We start from the raw sequence: 20,082 nt of genomic DNA on the forward strand, positions 1-20,082 counted from the left end.
TATGATATAACTTTTAGGGAGCACTTCTTTTAATGTAGTTTGTGTCATTTTGAGGACATATTTTTGCTTAAGTGCAGCTGAAGCCATGTAGTTTCTTTTTTTTGTTTGGCTTATATTGTGCTATGCATTTTTGTGAAATGTTTACCTGAACATAATGCTGTGTTGAATTTTGGGGAGAGGTATTGTGATATTTGAAGTAACCGCTGAAACAAAATACCCCACACCATTTTTTGTTTTTGGTATGAGCCCGTATGGTGGTACCCTCTGGTAGTTGTTTTTTCTCCCCCCCACATGTGCTCATGTTCTTGTGTGTAATGGTGTAATTCCTGCCAAATAAAGTGATTTCTCATGTCACGTGCTTCTATGTTATCACTAAAGTGTGAATAAACAACAGGTCATACCCTTGTCATTGAGGAGTGACGTTCTAAAAACCTTGCATAAGGTTCACTAGGGCATTGTCAAATCTAAGGCCATTGCTAGGAGCTACGTCTGGTGGCCAGGCATAGATAAGGATATTGATCAGATGGTTTCCGCATGCCCCGCCTGTGTTGAAAATCGATTCATGCCACCACGCTCTCCTGTCATTCCATGGAGTGTTCCTCAGAAGCCATGGTCTAGGTTGCATGTAGATTTTGCTGGCCCCATGAATGGACTGACTTTTTTTGTGTTGGTAGATGCATACTCGAAGTGGATTGAAAAAGAGGAAACCAGAGGTTCCATGTCTTCAGCAATAGTTATTGAGTGCATGAGGAAGTAGTTTTCTGTTCATGGAATTCCAGACCAAGTGGTCTAAGACAATGGGCCAGCTTTCAAGTCTGAGGAATTTGCAAATTTTTTAAGGAAGTCGTCAATTTCCCACGTGCGTGTTGCCCCTTACAATCCCTCATCTAATGGACAGGCAGAAAGAATGGTACACACACTGAAGAGAAGTTTAAAAAGACTGCCACCCCACCAGTGGAAGGCTGAGCTGCCGGAGGTTCTTTTGGCATTGAGAACGACCCCACATGCCACAACAAACAGATCACCAGCAGAAATGCTATGGGACGATGTCTGCAGACAATGCTGACAAAGTTGCATCCAGCTGCTGTCCCCGAGTCCTTAAAGCGAGAGGAAATTGTTGGTAATAGTGTAGCATGCCCCAAGAATAACAGAACATTTACAGTTGACGATTCAGTTTTTTTCAGAGCCTACGGAGGAAGCAGACGATGGCTGCCAGGAAGGATCACAGCAATCATGGGGCCACGCAATGTGGAGAGAGAAGGCGAGGATGGCGCTCTGGCTAGGCGGCATGTGGATCAGGTGATCCGCAGACCTGAGGGGCAGCCATCAAACACCCCTATGGTTACACGGCATGGGGACAAGTGGTAAGATTTTACTGACGATCGACCCTCAGGCAATTGTACTACTGGAGCCACCATGCGGCGGAGCATGCCACAGGGGACTTTGGTCCAGGGCCAGCCCAGTAATTGTGTACCAGCAGTTCCCCCGGGTAACCGAAAGTACGAAATAAATCCGTTGCAATCATAAATCACCCGTGTGAGTATTTTGTGAACACAACAGAAATTACGGACAAAACAAAAAATAAACACCTCACAATCCTATATCGATTCCCTTTTTGACAACTTTTTCAAAAGATACAACATGTGCATTCACTTGCTAGAATGTGCACCAAGGAATGTGGTATTGATTTGATTGTAAACACAGCAAGTTAATGAAAACCATAAACCTGAGATCCCTAGAATGCAGACATTAATATGAAGAACATTTTTTCCTTTAATACTATTACATTTCATTGTTTACTGTTTCAGCAAAAAACTCAAAAAACCTTTTGCCCTCTCATACTCACAAGCAACTTGTATTCACATCCTCGCTTATATTCACAGTGGCGTTCCCCAGGGCTCCATTCTTGGCCCAATTTTGTTTTTGATATATATTAATGATCTACCTGAAACAGTGAAATCAGTGCCAGGAGCAGAACCTGTGTTATGCGCAGACAATACCAATATTATTTTATCAGCCCCTTCGGTTAATATCCAATCACAGAGGGTGGACTGTGTCACAAATTTATTGTCCGATTGGGCTCCAAAATCATCTTATACTGAATGCCAACAAGTCTGGTCTCGTACACATCACCACTAACAAGAAGCCCCAGAACAAAGAAGCAAAGAAGAACAAAAAACAAAGCCCCTGCTCCATCCATGAACATTGATGGTAACTGTATTCCGCAAGTCCTCAGTACACAATTTCTTGGACAAATGTTGACCCATACCATTTCTTGGGATGAACACATAAAAAACTTCATAGTAAGCTAAGCATTATGATTTCTTATAAGAAGCACAAGGAGGACATGCATGGCTAGCCATTTACTATGGCGAATTTTATGCGCAAGTGATGTTTAGCATCCTGTTTTGGGGTTCCTCTCCCCATGCAGACATTTTCTTCAAGATGAGAAACGTGTAATAAGACTTATATGCAATGTTCCAGTGCATACACCATGTCTCCCGCTGTTTAAGAGACTTGGGTTACTGCCAATTCCTAGTACTTATATGCATGCTGTTTGTGTGTCTGCCCAAAAAAATCTAGTAGACTTTGTGACAAATGATAGGATTCATAACTATGGCGTACATAACTAACCAGAGGGCATAAGGACTTTCACCCAAATTTTGTTAGGACTACCATAGCAAAGCATGGACCAAGGTCCATGGGGTTAAATATTTACAATCATTTACCCCTGGACCTCAAAACCAAGATAAGTACTGCAGTATTTAGGAAAAAGGTGTTGAATTTTTTCACTCCAAAATGTTTTATTCTTTAAAATAATTCTTTGATTCAAATTTTTTAAATATGATATTTATTGTATTCATTAGATGTATTATTATTATATTACAATAGAGTGCCCTCTGCATTGAAGGAAATCCAATCTCTTATTATTTTTAAGAGAAAAATACGGGATTTTCTGCTTGAAAACCTTTTATACTCAGTAAATGAATACTTGGGAGTGGAATGAGTGATTAATTTTATTTATATTATATTATTTTATAAGTTTGTATTTTATATTATCTTGTATACGTATTTTGTGCAATTTATTGACGTGCCTCATATCGATGCACAATGCTCCCACTATATTGAACCACTAAATTTAATAAATCCTTTTCCATTGTTGGGACAGGGATATGGAGGAGTACTCCTGAACTGATCAAAAACTCCAAATCACTGATGTATTTCAAAAATATACTATTCAATAAAATGCTATTACAAGAAAAAATTTAATTTTACCAATACTTGTATTTTCTGTTACCGTTATTATATCATTTATTACATGTGTCCAATTTCTGTGTACTCAAGCTCAAATAAGGTACTAATGTATACCTTAGTATGTGTCATATCGCCATTGGCACCAAACCTCCTTCAGTGTGTGCCCTGTTGGCAGTTCCACAGAAGACTCATCTTCATGTGTGGAGGTTTCTTCCAGAGACCACAATAGAGGGTGTGTATCTTATTATTTTATAAGTTTTTACTTTATATTATCTTGTATACGTATTTTGTGCAATTTATTGACGTGCCTCATATCGATGCACAATGCTCCCACTGCATCGAAATAAAAAATACATTGAATGATCTAGAAATTTTCGATCAAAGTTCCGCACCCACAGCCCACATTTCTACCCACTCTTCGACCACATTTCGATCCATTTGGACCCACGATCAAAGTTCTCTGAGGATTTTACATGTAAATGCTCAGTGTCTACGTTCTAAAGTGAATTTTCTTGAATTATTCTTAATTGATCACCAGCCTGACGTCATCTGCTTATCTGAGCATTGGCTCAACAGCAATGAGATTGTTAGCTACAATGTGGAGGGGTATTCAATAGTTAGTTACTATTGTCGTAACTCAGCTAAGGGTGGTGGCAGTGGCGGCTCGTGGTATTGGTTCACTGGTTCAGTGAACCCCCAAAATAAATTGCTGCTTTGACATTTACCTGAACGGAAACGTAATTGTAAGATTTATCTCGGAAATTTTCATTAAATACGTTTCCAAATTGTTGAAACAGGGCTGAATTTACCGCGCGTGAGCTCTACAATTGTCGACTGCTGTGCTGAGTTCAGTAGGAAGGATGAACCTCCTGACTTAAGCGCGGAGTTGGCGGAGGGAGGGGGGCTTGCGGCGGAATAACATGGTTTCGGAGCTGCAAAGACAGTGCAGCGACAACCGACTTCTCCCGAGAGTAACCGAACGTGTCCGAATGGCGGGTCCCCGAGAATAGCCGATCGTTCCCGAGGTTCACGAGTCTGCCAATTCCCGTAAACTGCACAACAAGAGGTTTCTCATGTCCGCCGCTAGTTGTTTTCGCTCCGCGCGCATTAAAATCAGCTTCAAAAATCGCCACTCGAGGCGCTGACAAGCAACGGTATTCAGAGTCCTCGAAATGGCTGTTCTCGACGCTACTCTTCTTTCTTTATATTACTCTTCGTCAGAGTCCTCTATATTGGATTCTCAGCACCACTCCCTCACTTCATAAGTAGAAGACTCTGGATACCGTTGCTCGTTAGCGTCGCAAGTGGCGATATTTGAAGCTGATTTTAATGCGCGCGGGTAAGTATGCACTGCGCTGTCAACAGCCGGCGCGCGAAATCGCTGCAACTCATTTGTTTACTACAATTTTTAAGTTACGTCTCTGTCAGTCAGTATTGGTCAGTATCACGAATAGTGTTTCACCCTACTGAATGTGTCATCGTGGATTGTAAATTATTTCAGTTGATTGTGAGCGACTGTATAGAGTGGGCTTAGTGCTTCGAAACGTGTCAAGGATGAACAGTGTTGCATCATTACTTAGTAGTAACTTTTGTGCCCTAACTCTTGAACAAAAATGTGCAATCAAAGCACTAGGCAGACCGACGCCGCCTTTGGACATTCGTCTACAGCAAAGTTCTCGAGGCAAAAACTACACTCGTATATTCAAGTCCCATCTGTATGATAGAAATTCGTGGATTTGTGGATGTGAAGTAACCAATAGATTCTTTTGCTTCCCGTGTCTTCTATTTTATAAAGGAAAGGACACAACATGGACAACTACTGGAGTTTCAGACTTGAGTCATCTTACCCAGAAAATAAAAAACATGAAACATCTTTGTATCATAAGAATGCCTGCTTGGATTTATCCATCTTAGGTCGTACTGAAATAAGGCAACAACTCAGTGAAGCTTTTAGGCTTAATGTTGAGAAAATTAACGACCAAGTCAGGAAAAATCGGTATGTCCTTTCAAAAATAATTGATTGTATTCGATTTTGTGGAGAGTTTGAACTAGCTTTGCGAGGACATAATGAAAGATATGACTCCAATAACCCCGGTATTTTCAAAGGATTAGTGAATTTCTCAGCTACATTAGACACTATTTTGAAATCACACCTGGAAGTTGCCACTGTTTTTAAAGGTACGTCCTAGGAAATTCAAAATGACCTGTTAGATTGTATGTTGCACGTCTGCAAACTACATATTCTTGAAGATATTCGCTCAGCAGATTTTGTGTCTGTGATAGCTGATGAAACTACAGATGTGTCTGCTAAAGCTCAGATGGTTGTAGTGTTTCGCTCTGTTCTCAAAAGTGGGTTGCCTATCGAGAGATTTTGGACATTTCTAAACCCTAAACATCATGATGCTGAAACATTATTCGCCTGCATAAAACATGTTCTGGTGGAAGTGCTAGGAGATGCCAAAAACAAACTTATCTCACAAAGCTATGATGGTACAAATGTAATGAGTGGCCAATTCAATGGTGTTCAGACACGTGTCAAGGCGGAGTATCCAAATGCACACTTTGTACATTGCTACGCGCACCAGCTCAACTTGGTCATGGTTCAAGCAACAAGTCAAAACAAAGAAGTGAGGGTATTTTTTGCAAATCTTCAAGAGGTGTGTACCTTTTTTAGCCAGTCCTCACAGAGAACTGACATTTTGGATGAAATAGTTGGAAAACGACTTCCTTCTGGCTCTTCTGGAAGACAACAGTTATTTAGATATTCATTGATAACCTTTTATCAAAATGGAAGGACTGAGAAAGAAGCCTAAAAGCCAATGCAGTTAATAATAACATTAAATACATCCTCAGCAAAGGCTTTGCATTCACAGCGCTTTATAATGTACGCTGCGTCACGACATTCCATGAGCCCAGGGAGCAGCCGCGGACTGCGCGGCACTGTAAAAACATCGATTTTATTTAGTTTGCTGCGAACGGTCGCAGTTTATTTCTGTGGATGAAGACTCTAAAAGGCTTGATGCAATTACGATGTAAATATCTGAGAGCAACTCGGTGTCCTCCTTTTTATACAGCCACAAACGGGCAAAAATGTTACTGCAATTAGCGTCCGCCATTTTGTACTGCATCGACGATAAATATTACAAGACAGTAAAGAAATCAGGTTACAACAAAAGGAAAATAAATGCAGTAATAATATATCATAGCTTTATACAATAAATTTGCTTAAAATGATTCACTATCCAACATCCGTCGAGTACGGCAATTCCCGTGGCCAGCAGCCAGCTCCGGGCGGTGCCGCACGTTCGAAAAATCGATATTAATTTCGGCCTCGCAGGTGGTCGCAGCTGTACTTCCAATTTTCATAATTTATATACTTTTTTGTATATGTGGTGTAAATATCTCGAGGTAACTCGGTGATACTTTTTTTAAAATCCTACATAAACACAAAAATTCGACGAAAAACAGGGTCCGCCATTTTGTATCGTATTGGTCACAAATACAACAACTAAGTCGTGATAGTTGATGGTAATCGATAATAACAAATTGTTTTAACAATTTTGTAAATTTTTGTTGCTATTGAATAACTACTCAAGGTGTGACATTAGTTTAAACATGCTGAATTTCGAAAAAAATTCAAAGCGGGCAATTTGCGCCAAATTTGTTCAACTTTGAGGCTATGTATTTTATATATAAAATTAGCCTATGAAAAACATTTTGCGTCAAAAAATGCACTAATGTATTGGCAACAACTGTGCAAAGTTTCAACTTCCATACTCAAAAAAACCATTTTCGAGGTGTTGTCCAGCTTTTTTCGATTTCAGCCCACTGTGCGTCGGTGGGAGTAAAGAATATCCCGTGTGCCTAAGGGGAGAAATAAGGGTGCCGCTAAACTCTGGGAGGCTATTGAGAATTACGGTGGATAAGTGCGTTGGTGCAGGGACATATTAAGTGGAGCCTGCATTGGAGACGTTGGAAAACTGTTATGTTGCGAGGGGACTGTGCACCGTTGATAAGGAGCAGTCAATCACACTGCAAGTAACCACTCTTGGCCGCGAGGAGGTAGTACTACGTAAAGGGATTAGGTTAGGAATGGCTGTAAAGTTGGAGCCCTACGAAGCGGGGGCTGGCAAGATTCACGGGAAGGTGGTGAGGACGATAGCGTCGGCTAAGAGCGGGGAAATGTTCCGCGAAAAGTTGGCGCACCTGGATGTCGATGAGAGGGAGATCATCCTTCCACTATTAAAAGAATTCGAGGATCTGTTCACAGAGAAGGATATACTACCAGTTACCGCCCTGACGTCTCACCGAATCAACACAGGCAGCGCCCCTCCTATCTACAGAAGACCTTATCGAGTACCACATCAATTGAAGCCCGTTGTGGAGCCGTTCGTCGACGAGCAACTCGAAGCGGGTATTATTGTCCATAGTGACAGCCCTTGGGCATCCCCAATTGTGATCGCGCCAAAAAAAATCGGCTGATGGAAAACCGGCGTACCGGTTTTGTGTGGATTTCCGGGCTTTGAATGCGGTCACTGTCCCTGATGTGTACCCCATTCCCAACGTAGTCGAATCTTTGGACTATCTGGGTAAATCGCAATTTTTTCAACGCTGGATTTGACGAGTGGTTACCATCAAATACCGATGCATAAAGATGATCAAGAGAAGACCGCTTTTAATGTCGACAGCGGGCATTACCACTACACTAGGATGCCGTTCGGATTGCGGAATGCACCCGCCACATTCCAAAGGATGATGGACGGCCTCCTAGGGGGCTTGAAGCAGGTGCAATGCCTCGTGTATTTGGACGACGTGATCATCTTCGGTGCAACGATAGAGGAGCATGCCGTACGGCTGCGTGCCGTACTCGACAGATTAAGAAACGCCGGGCTAACGCTTATTTTGAGAAATGTAAGTTTGCGGAGGAAAAGGTGAACTATTTAGGTCACGTGATTTCAAAGCATGGAGTTCAACCTGACCCGGGAAAAGTATCCGCTGTGCAGGAATTTCCCACCCCTACCAACGTGAAGGAACTTCAGCCATTTTTAGGACTTGCGAATTACTATCGTCGCTTTGTGGTGGGTTATGCAGAAATAGCGAGGCCGTTGACGAAATTATTACGAAAAGGTGCAGTGTTCCACTGGGATAAAGATTGCGCCGGGGCCTTTGAGAAACTAAAGGATTCCCTGATTAATAGCCCCGTGTTATTATATCCAGATTTCGACAAACCTTTTATTATTTCCACCGATGCATCTAACTTCGCAATAGGGGCAGTGCTTTCTCAGGAGTTCGACGGCGAAGAACATCCAATTGCATATGCATCAAGACAGCTGAATTCCGCTGAAATAAATTATTCAGTGACCGAAAAGGAACTGTGCAGTGTCGTGTTTGCTGTGGCGCAATACCGATGCTACGTGTATGGACGAAAATTTAAGATAGTTAGTAACCATGCAGCCCTCAAGTGGCTATTTGGCCTGCGTGACCCAAGTAGCCGGTTGATGCGATGGACTCTTAAACTTTCCGAATGTGACTACGAGGTAGTGCATAAGCCAGGGGCATTGCACAAGAACGCTGGACTAAGAACGTAAGGACTGACATTTTGAGACAGTGCCTTGATTACGCCCTCGCGGGACACCTGGGGGTCAGATCGACAAAAGCCCGCGTAGCGGCGCGCTATTGGTGGCCGCACCTGGGAAGAGATTGCGAGGCATATGTGAAAAACTGTGTGTCGTGTAATAGGAGAAGTCCGTATGGGAAGTGTAAGGCCCCGTTACAAGCCCTTCCGGCCACCGATAGACCCTTTGATTTTATCGCTCTTGATATAGTTGGCCCGTTACCCCGGACTGAGAAGGGAAACAAGTTCATTCTTTCAATTTTGGATCATTTTTCTAGGTATCTGGTAATGGTTCCTTTGCCAAATCAGACCACAGAGGTGGCTTCCGTTGCACTTGTGAAGGAGTGGATCTTAAGATTCGGTGTCCCTTACAAGATTGTAACCGACCAAGGGAGTAATTTCATGTCGGACTTATTTAGGGGTGTATGTGAGTTGCTAGGTGTGTCCAAATTGCGTACATTCCCTTACAGACCCGAGTGCAACGGAAGGATAGAGAGGGAACACCGAACGATAGCACAGGTTCTATCCGATTATGTGAATGTTAAAAACGACAATTGGGACGAATTGATATGCTATGCTTGAACGGCCTACAATAGATCCGCTCACAGTTCCACGGCCTTCAGCCTACATGAAATAATATTTGGTTATGAAATGAACTCGCCGTTTGAGTGTTTGAAGAGACCTGTGTGGAGAGATGCGTGCAACGCTCAAGTGGAACAGTTACGGGATAGACTTCAAGTGATGTGGCGAAAGTGTGCTAGAAAAAATTAGCGAGCACGAAAACAGCAATTCAAGGGGGCGGGATCCAAGGGAAAGGACAGGACGTATTCGGTGGGAGACGTAGTCTATTTAAGCGACCCCTGTGTGAAGACAGGTGTAGGAAAGAAGTTCCACCGACCGTGGAAGGGGCCGTACAGCGTTGTTAAGGTTCTTCCTCCCGTAAATTTAATGCTGCAACTCCCTCATAGGACGTTAGTTGTACATAAAAATAGAGTAAAGCCCCATCCCCGCCATCTTGGTCTTCCTTCTCCCGCAGTTGCAGGCGCTGCCAGTGAGAGGCGACGGGGGAGGCCCAAAATGCAAACGGTGTTTCCCGCCTGTGAAGGAGCTGAGAAGGAATCTCCATCCTGGGATATCTCTTCGCCTTCCGGGAATTTTATCGGAGCCGAGGACGAGGGAGAGGATTGTAGGAGATCTCTTTCCTTATCGGAAGGGCTAGACAGCTCGTCGCCTACCCTTAGCGGTGAGCATCCACTGCAAGATACGCCCATCTGCGAGGAGAGGGAGAGTGGAGGGGAGGCTGCCAAGAGAAAGTGGGGGGACCTTGCTGATAACGAGCAAGGCCGTGCCGCTGTTGGGAGTGAAGAAGACGCTTGGAGTACGCCCCTTCCTCAGAGGTCCCCTTATTTTCTCCGCTCGAGAGCACGTTCATCCCATCCCCCGTCTCACTCCCCACCTGGACCGCCACCCCCTCCCGATACCCCCCTTCCCCCCGTTACTTCCCCGCTACTGCGCAAGAGGAACCCCCCTCCGTCATGATGGGGAAAGGAGCAGCTATACAGTGTAAAATTTTGGTGATGTGTGTTTTGTTTATATTTGTGGATTCTGTGGATGGGCAAGATGTCATTCCAATAGGGAGTGGAGTGGTGTTTGAGCGGGCGCAAGACGTGGTGGTAACTGATAAAACGTGGGCGTTAGTTATCAATTTTGATTTGGGAGAGGTACAGAAGGAGTATGTTAAATTAGTTGACGCGTTTGCAGAATTGAGGAAAAGAGCCGAATTAACTCGAGGAGTATCCGTGGGAAGGGGATACAAAATTGCACTAAATAGGATGGAAGTGGAATATTCAAGGGTGAAAGAGGAATTAGAGACCTTAGTGGATTTGGTGAAAAAAATAGAGTAAGAAGAGGCTGGATTGATGCAGGGGGGTCCCTTTTAAAAATGGTTCTCGGGACAGCTGACGCAGAGGATTTGAGACAGCTAAATGGGAGGATTGAGAAGCTTGAGAGGGAGGGGGGAGATGCTCATGCAGCTATAGGTGCTCACTTGTTGGTTCTGAAAGGAATGGAAGGACGAGTGGCAAATAACACGCGCTTCTTGAGGAGTTTGGTTGACGAGTATATTGATTACAGGAACAAGTGGCAACTGAGGTTTGATCAGTCGGAGGCTAACTATAGGGAACTACGGGAGATGGTGATGACCGAAGATGCTCTGAGGCAGGTGGGTCACGCCTTTGTCAATGCTAGGATTGACTTGACCGGGCTGAGAATTGCATTGAAGAGTTGTTTATAATAGACTTAGTAGCATCTTAATCACATCAAATAAATATTTAGAGTGCCTCAGACGAATCAGAGATAGTTTACGGCCCCCATTGAGAATGTTGTCCGCATGCGAGCATGAGACGCTATATGTATATTATGAGATCACAAGTGGCGACGGCCGTAGTGGTGGGTGAGACGTTGAGGGTTATAATAAAGATTCCGGTGGTTGGAGACGGCGGTATTCTGGAGTTGTCTCAAGCCCACACTTTTCCTATTAAATACCCAGGATTAGACGTCTACGGTCAGTGGAGAGTGGGGGAATATCTGCTTATCTCGAAAGACAGAACTTATTTTGCAATCGCGGGGGTGGATGAGCTCCAAAAATGTCGAGAAGGACCTATATATGCATGCCCGGGCGATTTCGTACTGTTGAGTGGATCAGGGGTAAGCTGTGAGTATGATTTATTCATGGATAGGGGGACTAAAATGTGTATCCGGGAAGAAATGCGCCTGGTAATGCCTTTCTTCCGCAAGGTTGAACGGGGGTGGGTATTTTCTGCTCCTTCTACACTCTCCGCCACTTTTTTTGTCATGATGGAATAGGAGAAGCCAGGCCCAGATTGCTGTAATCGGAGGGAAGTGGTTTACTGGCTAACGTCAGCCATTGCGATATAACGGGTGAGAACTTTAAAATGATAGCAGCCTGGCAGGGGAGATCTGTAGTGTCGCAAAGTCTAATCGAGTTTGTTTCCCCTCAAATTGAAATGTTTGGGAAAGAAAGAGAAACCTTGATAAACATGGACATGAACAGCTTAAGTTTGCTCAAAATGGAGATTGACGCGGAAGCCGCGAAGGGGTCAATGACTGTCGGTTTAAGCGAGGGATTTGATAGAGCGGGTGCAAAGAAAGTCATCAACGGGAAATACCTATCATATCTCGATCCCTGTTGGCCTAGGAGTACTTTTAATAGTAGTTTTGGGGATAATATATTGGAAACGTACTTGCATTAAGGGAAAATGCTATGGGTTGGGCGAGAAGTCCACTCGTACGAGGACTATCGATGCTCGGAACGTACGCGTAGTGATTAATGAGGAGAGAGATAATGGGGCAAGCGATGGTGAGGATAATAATGCTTAGATGCTGCTAATAATGGGTTGGTGCTCTCTGAGATAGGAGAGCTTTGCATTATAGAGTAGTCAATAACTTTTGTTGTTAGATCTATATGGGTAGTAGTGCTAATGAATTGAATCCACGAAGGTCGAGCTAGGGTAACCATCGATCACGGCAGAAAATAATGCGGTTGTAGTTCTCAGTGTAATTGTGTTCTTTGTTTTTTGTGTGTGATTTTGAAAGTGTGTAATAGTTCAAATATTGGTTAGGACTAGAAATGGTGTGATAAGACATGATCCATGTTTTCTTTATACGTCCTGATGGGTGCGATGTGACCGTGATAAAAAAAGGGGACGATATAGTTTGTGCTGGTTTCATTTTTTTAATGATTGGTTTTGATGTGATTTTCTTTGTTATGTTTAAGAACTCACTATTCTGACCTGATTTTGTTTAAAATTTCCAGGCCTGTAAATTTTAAATTTTTTGGGGGGGAGTGGATGTAAGAGGCGGCTGCCGTCTTCCTTACCTCAGTTCCTTTCCCATACCAGCTCAGCTATAACTCCTTTCCTTTCGCTCCCACGATTCCCCTACCACTCAACGCAGACAGGAAGCGCTCGCATGGCCACGTAAAGGTAAGAGATCTTTCTTAAGAACGTGAGCCTGCTACGCACCTGGGAGAACAACAGAAAACGCTGACCAGAGGGAGACGGCAGTTCGCGGGGCAGTCGATGGGGGTAAGAAAACGAAGGCAGAATAAAGTTTGATTTTCCCCGACATGTGACTTCTCCTTTTTTCTGCGCGACCTTCCTTATTCTCCTGCGGACGAGAACGACAGCGCCCGGCAACTTACACTTGGAAGTTAATCAATGAAGCATCCGGCCATCATAAAATCTCCACAACAATCTCTCTGCACGTGAATCACAAATTGATCTATTCTCCAACAGATGTAGCCAACCAGTTTAATGAGTATTTTGTGGATTCTGTGCATAAACTTATCCAAAGTATGCCTCCTGCCAATATCAACTCCCCTATACAGGTTCATTCGGACTCTTTGAATTTAATTTCATGTCATTTGGTTTACGGAATGCAGCGCAAACCTTCCAGCGTTTTATGGACGGTATTTTGCGTGGACTTAATTTTTGCTATGTTTATTTGGATGACATTTTGGTTGCCTCGGCAGACGAGGAGGAACACTGCCGCCATTTATGTGAACTGTTTGCTAGGCTCATTGAAAACGGCATTCTAATTAATACCTCTAAATGTGTTTTTGGCGTGCCTCAAGTTGATTTTCTCGGTATTGTGTTTCCGCCGAGGGCACTCGGCCACTTGGAGACGGAGTTGAAGCAATCCGTGAGTTTCCCCTTCCCACAACAGTGAAAAAGTTGCGTCAATTTCTTGGCATGTGTAATTTTTACAGACGGTTCATTCCTAACGCCGCCTCACTGCACGCGCCCCTGCACGACATCCTAAAAGGAAAGATTACGAGCAACGACATTTTAGCGTGGACCGATGAGTTGCTCGAGTGTTTCCATAGCTGTAAACAGGCATTATCGCAGGCTACTCTCCTGGCCCATCCTAACCCTGACTTACCTCTCGCACTTTTTTCTGATGCCTCGGACAACAGTTTAGGAGCCGCCCTACAGCAATTGACCGATAAGGGCTGGCAACCCCTCGCTTTTTTCACAAAGAAGCTCAGTGCCGCGGAAAAGAAGTACAGTGCATATGACCGCGAGCTATTGGCCATGTATAGGGCGGTGATCCATTTCAAACACATGATTGTAGGTAGGCACTTTGTGATATTTAATGACCAGAAACTGTTGACGTTTGCATAACAGCTGTTACTTGCACTGCTGCCTGTGCTGACATAGGTCTGCGTTCTGGAGATGTAGCATATCCAGCATGAGTAATCTCTTTACTTTTATTTACCCTCAGGGTATATGACTGCCAGGGGGGTAATGTAGCAGCTATCGAGCTGCCGATAAGTAGTTTCCGTGGTGCAGCAGCAGTCGTAAAGCTCTCCCCGGCCAGCAAACACACTAGCAGCAAGAAGTGGCGTCCTCTGTGTTTTGTGTTCGCCATCTTGCCTGTACTTTAGCAACCTCAAGGCTCAAATATATTGTTGATGTTCGAAACGGTGTTTTCATTGGTTCGCACGAAGATCCCTTCCCGCGTCCACGTACGCGCGCGCTAAATAACTAATAGTCGCTCTCCCACCGGCGACTTTGGTGATTTCCTAGCAAAATTTGAAAAATTGATGGAAATAATCCATGGTTCAGTTAATAATCCATATTTAATAATTACAGGGGATTTTAATTGTGATTTTCTTGGCAATTCCAAGGAGAAGCATAATTTCTTAGATCTCTTAACCACTTTTAATAAATGAATGCTACTGTCAGTGAACCAACTAGAGTTTGTTCCAATTCTCATACTGCATCAGATAATATTTTAACAAATATTGATGAGGAGCATGTGAGAACAGAAGTTATTAACTCTCACATGTCTGATCACTTCCCAGTTTTCTCCTCTGTGGCAATGTACTCAAGCTGTGGGCCTAAAAAGTATTACAAAAGATACTGCACAAGATTACGCAGGAGAACATAATGTCCCTCTGTGATATGTTGGTTAGCCATGACTGGTCTGATGTGTACATTCCTGGCTCCTTTGAAAATAGTTTTGATTATTTTTATTCTAACTACATGTATTATTTTGACATTTGCTTTCCCATTGTAGTAAAGAATTCCAAAACAAATAACTTTACTGTCAAACAAGAATTTGTGGATAACTGACGAAATCCGGTGGTTGGCACAGAAAATGAAGCATATTGCAGCATTTTACGAAAATAAGCATAGCCAAGCAGATCACAAGGAATACTTAACTCTTAAGAAAAGGTATAGCCAAAATCTGAATTCCGCCAAGAAATCATACAATAACATGAGGATTCAGAACACTGAAATCAAATCTAAAGAAATCTGGAAAATCATTAAAGAATCTAAGAGTGCTGCACATAATCAAAAACATCTTAAATTACTAGATTCCACAGGTAACTTTTTATCTGATTACTCAAAAATTGTATCTAACTTCAACAATTTCTATGTATCACATCAGACTCCTGCAAATCTGGTGAATCCGGATTTCACATCTCAAATTCCAAGCCATTCTAATTCACTTTTTTGCTTCCATGCACTGATTCAGAATTGACAAATATCATCAACAAACTACCCAATAAAATCAGCTCTGGGCTTGATGGTATCCCTGGCACTGTTATAAAAAAATCTGCTCTTAAGGTCAAGAATCAATTACTTTTCCTTATTAACGAATCGTTGAGACTTGGTATCTTCCCTGAAGCACTCAAATCTGCCAAAGTAGTACCCCTCTACAAAGGTAAAGGCTGCAAACATGATATGAATTATCTCTGTTTTGAACCAGTTAGGGAAAATATTAGAAAAGGTTTTCAATAATCGACTGACATCCTATCTTGAATGTTATAATCTTCTGTCTTCTTTACAAAATGGGTTCAGGCAATCCAAATCCACTACCACAGCCACCTGTCATAAGGTGAACCAAATACTTTCCAACCTGGATAATAGAACAGAAACACTCATTTTTTTGACTTCTCCAAAGCTTTTGATCATGTTAACCACCAGCTCCTTCTACTCAAATTGAGAAACTACGGAATACGGGGCTCATCTCATATAAGTGGATTGAATCCTACCTAAGTTCATGGTGCCAGCATGTGGTCCTATCTAAGGATGGCACGATATATAAGTCTCCTGGTAAAGAAGTTACATCAGGTGTGCCTCAGGGGTCCGTCCTGGGCCCTATCCTATTTTTACTACATATTAATGACCTACCAAAACATCTAGTCAGTACCTGGAGCTGATCCCATTTTGTATGCAGATGACACCAATATTATTGTGTCAGCCTCAACAGCCGACAGCTTGTCTCTTAGGGCTGCTAGTGTAACTAATATCTTACATGAATGGTGCCTTCACAATTTTCTCAATCCAAACCTTAACAAATCTGGTCTGATTTATTTCTCAAACAGAAATAAAACCCCAGCTTCGATATCCATCAATGTAGATGGTTGTAGTATCCCCCAAATTTCAAGCTCACAATTTCTAGGAGTTACTCTACACTCAAGTGTGTCATGGGAGGAACACATAAAAAAACTTCGCAGTAGGCTAAGTTCTATCTGCTTCCTCACCAGAAGCATCAGACACACTGGAAATATTGACATATTGTTATCTGTCTATTATAGTGAATTCTATTCCCAGATAATGTTTAGCATTTTGTTCTGGGGTTCCTCTCCTCATGCTAATGTGATATTTAAAATTCAAAAACGTGTGGTACGGCTTATTGTAGGTGCTCACCATGATGCACCCTGTCTTCCGATATTTAAGAAACTGTGTATATTGCCTATACCTTGTGTGTATATAACCTATACCTTGTGTGTATATTTATGTTGTAACTGTGTATATAAAGAATAATTTCTGTCAGTTTGTGACTAATGACAGCTACCATAGTCACTTTACAAGGGCATGTAAAGATCTTCACAAACATTATATTAGAACTTGTAACACTGCCCGTGGACCCAACTCAATGGGTTTAGAGATATTTAACAGGTTACCACATGAGATTAAGCTTGAAAAAAAGACATCAACTTTCAAGGAAAAACTGAAAAAGTTTCTGCAGGATCACCTGTTTTACTCCATAAAAGAATTTCTGTTTTCCAAACATTGACATGCCCTCTGTTTATATTTGTATATATCTTTAATAATTTAGCATTGTATTTTCTTCTTTTTTTCCTCTACAATTATGACGTGTCCTACATTTGTACATTTGCAACAAATCCTTGGACAAATAAAAAATTATTATTATTATTATTATCATCACAGCATGGTTTTTTTGAGGGGTAAGAGTACAGAAACTGACATTCATAAAATTATTGATCTGATTCTTCAAGGTATGGATGAATATAAAAATGCATTGGGCATTTTTTATGACTTAAGGAAAGCTTTTGACAGTGTTGATCATGAGCTTCTACTATAAAAACTTCAATATTATGGTATTTCTGGTAAAGCCAATGATTGGCTTAGATCCTATCTCTCTGGTAGAAGTCAATATGTCTGTATAAAGGGTCTGGATACTAAGGTTTCCTTATCGAAGGTAAATGTTACCACTGGTGTTCCACAGGGCTCTATCTTAGGGCTGTTCTTGTTATATGTGAATGATCTCCCCACATGTACTTCAAATGGTGATCTTGTAATGTATGCTGATGATACTAATCACCTGATCGCTTGTGACGGAGATTTGTCTGTTGTGGCCCAGTCCGAACTGAACAACATGGCCAATTGGTGTTCTCTGAAAAGGGTGTCCCTTAATAGCAGTAAATCTTCATACATACTTTTCCATCCATATCAGAAGAAAATCCTGTCATATCCATTATTGAAATTAGATTGTGAGTCACTTATTTCCTCCCCTTCTCATAAATTTCTGGGTGTTTTTATTGACGAATCCCTTACGTGGGATAAACACATTGATTTTGTGTGTTCTCGACTGGCCTCAGGGTGTTACCTCTTAAGGAGAATCCTTCCAATCACCAACCTGAATGTGGACTTATCTGCTTATTATGCATATGTTTTTAGTAGTCTTAAATACAGTGTGGATGCCTGGGGTCATGCCAGTTGTACCACTAGGCTATTCAAACTTCAAAAATGGACTATCAGGATATTGATGGGTGTTAATAAATCAACTATAGTTGTAGGCAATTTTTCAAAAAGCTCAATATCTTGACTCTTCCTTGTATTTACATTTATTGTGCTTCAATATATGTCAAAGAGCAGCACCTTACTTTGGGTTTGGATTTAAATAACGACGTGCACCTGTACAACACCAGGAGAAGCAATGACTTTAGAACTGTGTCATACAATCTTTCATTATATGCAAAAGGTCCTTCCTATGGTGGTTGCAAATTCTTCAACCACCTGCCTTCGAATATTAAAGGTGTTAACTGCCTCCTAGATTTTAAAGTAAAGTTGAAAAGGTATTTCATATCTAATGCCTTTTATTCTGTTAACGAATTTCTTTCAATGTAATGTGTTTCATTGCATTCTCTTCTTTATTTTATTTTGTTTATTTCTTTGACTTGCCCTATACATGTATAAGTGTCCTGGGATGATTAAAATTATTATTATCTGATTTTGTCTTAAAAGTAGTTCCTGGGTTATCGAGTAAGGACTTAGACATCAAACAGCTTAAGATAAGGGATAATAAATACGCTTCATTTAGGGTATCTGTGAGTCCTGATATCGGCAATGTCCTAATTGACAATGATATATGGCCAGAGGGTGTAGTGGTGGACAGATATTTTTTTTGGAATGCCACAAAGAAGCCAGCCGCCGAATCCCCGCCGAATTTTTGGAATGCCAGCAAGTAGTAGAAATATGCAAAGATGGAAAAAAATTTATCTCTGAGGTGCAAAGTGTATTTATTGGAGTTCCCCAAGGTTCAATCTTGGGTCCTGTCCTCTTCCTAATTTTTGTAAATGATCTCCCTGTTACCCTGCTCAAGAATGATAGTAATAAGGTGGTTTTATATGCTGATGATGTAAATTTCCTAAGTGGCCAACGAGGCTATAATGACCTAGTCGAGGTTAGCAATGAGATCATGGTAAGGATGTCTCCTTGGTGCTGGGACCACAAACTTAGCTTGAACAAGAATAAAACTCAGACTCTGTTCTTTTCCTCTTCATCACGAGGTCTTCACAAATTGCATTCTTGCATTAATACAGATCTTCAACTGGGAGAGAGTATTAAATTTCTCGGTGTCCATATTGACCGACTTTTGAATTGGTCCTATCACATTGAGAACCTATGTAAAAAAACTAAACTCTGCGTACTATTTATTGTCTATTGTTAAACACTCACTTAGTGTTGAAATGCTCAAAAGTGTATATTATGCTTAATTTTATTCTCATGTATCATATGGTATAATTATTTGGGGTTCATCATTTTTGTTAGATAAAATTTTTATAATCCAAAAGAAGATAGTAAGATCCATGTGTAATGCCCAATTCAGGAGCCATTGCCGACCTCTCTTTATAAAATTAGACTTGCTTACTGTGCCATCAATCTATATTTATTGTACTTTGGTTTTTACTTGGGAAAATTTATCTTTGTTTAGTAAAAATGAGTCTTATCATAAACACAATACTAGACAGACATCCGATCGACATGTTGTACAGGAAAATTTTAAGGTTTCTTCTTTAGGTCCAAGAGTGATGTGCATCAAAATGTACAATGCCCTTCCTAGGCATTTAAAAAACATTGAAGAATTGTCGGCTTTCAAATACCAGCTGAGGAAGTTTCTTATGACAAAGTGTTTTTATACTGTGGATGAGTACTTTTCGTAATGTTGAACTGCTGTGCCTTTGTGTGTGATTTTTTTTCTTATCTTGACCTGTCCTATGCATTCATGTAATGTCTCCAGGATAGAATAAATTATTATTATTATAATTATTATTCCCCTCGTGGATATTTTAAAAAATCACTGATACACAAGGGAACCTCATAACCAATCCTTCACAAATTGCAAATATTTTTAATTCCCACTTTATTAACTCAATCCCCAAAGTGGCAAATCAAAATACTAGCATTCTGAATATCCCTTGCAGAGCTCCACATTCCTTTTACCTTGCCACGACAAATTAAAAAGAAGTAAGTGACATTGTCAAAAAGATAGGGCAGAAGAAATCATATGGTTTTGATGAGATTCCTGGCTGGCTCATATTACAATGTTTTGACCTTATCAAGGAACCCCTAATTTTCCTATGCAATGAATCT

Source organism: Ischnura elegans, chromosome X, assembly GCF_921293095.1.
Source record: "Ischnura elegans chromosome X, ioIscEleg1.1, whole genome shotgun sequence".
NCBI lineage: Eukaryota > Metazoa > Arthropoda > Insecta > Odonata > Coenagrionidae > Ischnura > Ischnura elegans.